Here is a 4,249-nt window from a genome sequence, read left to right on the forward strand (position 1 = left end):
CAGATAGTGATTAGATTTACAAATCCGAAAACTCACCTGATTTGTATTGACGAGAACGGCTTCTGCAGCTCCAGAGTGTTCGAAGCCCGAGGCGTTCTCCTTCGTGGAAACGGACAAGCCATTCTCCTGCCCGGAGGCACGGTCTTTGGCCTAAAATTTGACAGAATCTCGAGGTCAAATCAACTACTACACGAAAATCTTCCTGAACAAACTAAACGAGTAAAGCAAGTAGCAGAAAATCACACCAAATTGAGAGGAAACGGCCGATCGGCGACGGCATGAGAGAGAGTCACAATGGCGGCTTGCTGTTGCTCTGTCAAAGGAGCATTCTGCGGAGCCAATAAACAATTTCCATGAGAACAAAAAAAAGGAAAATATGTGCACAGATCTGATGCCAATCCGATCTGAGCCTCGCTGATACTACTAACAATAACCAAATTCTACATGAAAACAGAGATTAATTCAATCGACAAGACTTAAAATTGATGAATTGAGATCCGAATATGCTAGATCTGGTTTTAGCTTTCGTTGTCGGTTGTGTTCGAATTAACCACAGAGAAAGAGGAAGAAGAAGATGATGATGAAGGTTAAGCTATGGAGACCTGTTCCCAGTGAGAAGCGAAGTTATAGCCCTTGGAAATGGCTCCGCCGGACTTGGGGACTCCGCCGCCGACAATCGCAGGAGATAAACGGAGAGAGGGAGTCCGAGAGAGAGAAGAAAGATAAACGGAGGGAGAGAGCTTTGGCTGAGAGAGCGAAGGCTAAGGCTGAGAGAGCGAAGGCTAAGGCGAGAGAGCACGAGAGGAGGCTGAGAGTTTCAGGAGAGGAGGCTGAGGCTGAGAGTTTCAAGAGAGCACGAAGAGAGTTTCAGAAAGATTGGTTCAGGGTTATTTTGGGAATAACCAAAATTTCATTAATGAAATTTATGAGATTCTCGCACAATCTGAAATCAGAAGCAATAAGTGAGCTGCTGAGTTTGGTAGAGATTTTGGGAGGTCAAAATCAATTTTTAGGCAGCTAAAGTTGTTTTAGGTGTTTGATAAACATTTAAAACACCGATTCTTAAAGAATTTAAAAGTTATTTTGGGTTGAAATCAGAAGCAGCTCACTTGCTGCTTCTAATTTTAGATTGTGCAGAAATCCACTCTGAGGCATTAATGAAATTTTTGTTATACCGAAAATACCCCTGCTGAATCAAAAAAATTCTCAGCCCCCTCATTCACTTTCTACTCCTTCGCCATCTCTAAAACCGAACTCTCTCTCTCTCAGCCTCAGCCCTCTCTCAGCCGCAGCCTTGCTCTCACAGCTCTCTCTATGTTCTCTCAGTGTTGGTGGTTTGCTCGTGTTAGGGTTTCTAGATTTCGTAGCTGGGTGACACCGGATCTAGTTGGAGCACACCATCTTCGCATCTATAAGTACTCGATTGAGCTTTTTTTTGAATGTTGATTTGGTTTGTTTCTGGGTTTCTCAGATCCAATAATTTCCCTATTCTTTTTTTTTCTTTCTTTGTTTCTAATCCAACAAAAATGGCTCCAGTCTCGGCCCTCGCAAAGTACAAGCTCGTCTTCTTGGGTGACCAGTCCGTCGGCAAAACCAACATCATCACCCGCTTCATGTACGACAAATTCGACAACACTTATCAGGTAATTTTCAAATTCTTTCATACCCAGATCCCAATCAATTCAAATTTCTTTTTTTTATGCCTCATATTAGCTTGGCGCAACTTTTTGTTTTTGGGTTATTGATCCGGTTGTTTTGAGCTTTGTGTCTTGCTTCTTTTTTTTTTTGGGTTTGTTTCGTTTTGTTTGAATTTTGGCATCTGGATTTTGATTTACACCTTCTGTTTGGATGGAGAGAAAAAGGTTGTGGGAAATTGTTCTGTTTTTGTGTTAATGTTGGATTATGAACGAGCATTTCTTAAAACTGTATAAGAACTCGAGCGGATCAGGCTTCTGAATCCCATCAAAATGTAGTTAGTTTTGTATTGGGTCGATTTTCTTGCCATTTAATCCAATCTACCAAAAAAGTTTGATGGTTTTGTTGGGATATATGCCCATAAATCAAATAAAATGTAAATATTTTACTGATTATTAATGAAATGAGGAATTTTTCAATATTATTTTGCATACATGTGATGCTTTATAAATATCAAAATCCTTAGATTATTTTTTGATATAACTTTAAACATTGTATATAATTGTTATATGCAGAGGATAATGTTTGAAATAAAATAATCTAAACTTATCCGTAATTATAAATTAAAGTTAGGATCTTTAATTTAAAATTACTAATGCGGTTCATTACATTCTGAATGAAACAATCTTATCCTAGATTGTTAATAATGAGATTATTGGAATGAAAGCATTTTATGTAATATGATTACATAGGACCGGAACGCGATTAATTATGAATCTCTAATAAATTCTGTTATTAAATAGAGTATTCAATATTAATCAATGATGGTCATATATGTATTAATCTTAATTCTGAGTAATTAATAAACTTTTATTTATGATATTATGTTCTTTGACATATTGAGTAATGACACATGTGAATAGTGTCAAAGTCTTTGCATATTGGGAGCATAGTAAAATAAATAGCCGGGAATATTAATTTATAAGATGAAATCCATTCCTTTATAATGAAGTAGATGGACGGTTTCCATAAGTGTTGATTCGGAACTTGAATAATAAGAGCGCTCAATTTTATGATTGGATCATAAAATATATTATTTATTAGAGGATCAATGGTACTTATGGAGAAAGATATAATTAAAGAGGTTAACGAAAAATACTTAGCTTTAATTATGAACCGTTTATGGAGGATTAATTCGTATGTAGTGACTATATCAATGAACAACACAAATTTCGTGAACATAATTGTTTTATTATTTTGACAGTGCAATTCCAAATTTATAGTGGAGTAATTTGGAATTAATAATTTTGATATATTAATTAAGGTGTTAATTAATTATCAAAATTATTAGAGCTTAAAATAATAATGTCCATAGTTCCTCTTAATGGCTCCATAAGATTAATGTGAACTGAATATATCATATTGAGTTATAATTATTAATTTAGAATTAAGAATTCTAAATATACATATATTAATTAATTTAATTAATTAATATTAAAATTAATTTAAAATTGTTTTAAATTAATGTGGATGAATTTAGTTATTTTTTATAATAAAAAAAGGGAATTTTCTCTCCACGTTTTTTTTCCACTCTCTCTCATTATTAATACATATATATATAAGAGGAAACGTGCAGCAACACGTTTCCTCATTAAAAAAAATGAAACAGTGGGAGGAAACGTGCTGTTGCACGTTTCCTCAAAGTTAGATGTGCGGGTGCACATTTTAAAAGATAATAGACAAAGAGGAATGGTGTCTTCGGAGGTGACAGTTTTTCCTTGAGAAAGAAAAACGAAAAGGTTCTGCCGCACAGAAAAAAAAACAAAAGTTTTTTTTGGAGAAAAGGAAAAACGGGAGAACAAAAGAAAAATTAAAGAAAATTTTTTGAGTACTATCACATATTTTTGAGAAAAGTGAGTGATAATTATTGGTGGCTTCCCTATTCATCCATCTCATGTGTTGAGAAACTCATTAGAACGCCCACACGTTCGAGTTCACGTTAATCCGGAGATATATTGAGAAAGAACTGTGGTGTTCTTGGAATTTAAGAGCTCAAGACGGTGTTGGAGGAGTTCAAGATTTACGTCATAATCGAACGACGGTCAAATCCTCATTCCTTTCTTTAATATCTTTGTAGTTAAATTAACATGAAATAATGATCGCATTAAATTTTGATTTATGTGATTCGATCGATACCACGCTTCCGCACAATTTTTTTTTTGAAAATCCGGTTTGAGAAACCAACAATTAGTATCAGAACGGTCTTTATTTCATGCTAATTTAACGTTTAATTATGTGATAATTCTTGGATGTATAATGGGTAGGCACTTATGCACATGATGTATAATTAGTGTGTGATGGTTATGTTTTATGCGAATTGATTGGTCGTAAATTTTTCCGGTTCAATGGAATTAGTTTTTGTTATTTTATTTTGATTAGATCAATTGTAAAATAAGAATCAATATGTAATTATTATTCTCCTAACGCAAGAGGGTCATCATGGAAGAGTTTCAACTATTTATTTTTTGGAAAAAGTTCCAAACTATTAAAAAAAAAGGTTTTCCGACGACCGTACGGTCGCCGGTGACAGTCGCCGGTGAAGGGGCGGCTGGCC

General features: G+C 34.8%; 1 long non-coding RNA gene and 1 pseudogene across 1 annotated transcript; one reads left to right on the plus strand and one right to left on the minus strand.

The window, feature by feature from the left end:
- LOC21389977 overlaps positions 1-4,249 on the plus strand; it is a 21,498-nt pseudogene that overhangs the window by 13,041 nt on the left and 4,208 nt on the right.
- LOC112093804 lies at positions 10-786 on the minus strand. The gene is made up of 3 exons (XR_002903217.1): positions 603-786; positions 246-329; positions 10-150 (listed from the first exon to the last, which is right to left on the minus strand). It is a non-coding gene; the product is annotated as an uncharacterized LOC112093804 (long non-coding RNA).

Source organism: Morus notabilis, unplaced genomic scaffold (assembly GCF_000414095.1).
Source record: "Morus notabilis unplaced genomic scaffold, ASM41409v2 Scaffold215, whole genome shotgun sequence".
NCBI lineage: Eukaryota > Viridiplantae > Streptophyta > Magnoliopsida > Rosales > Moraceae > Morus > Morus notabilis.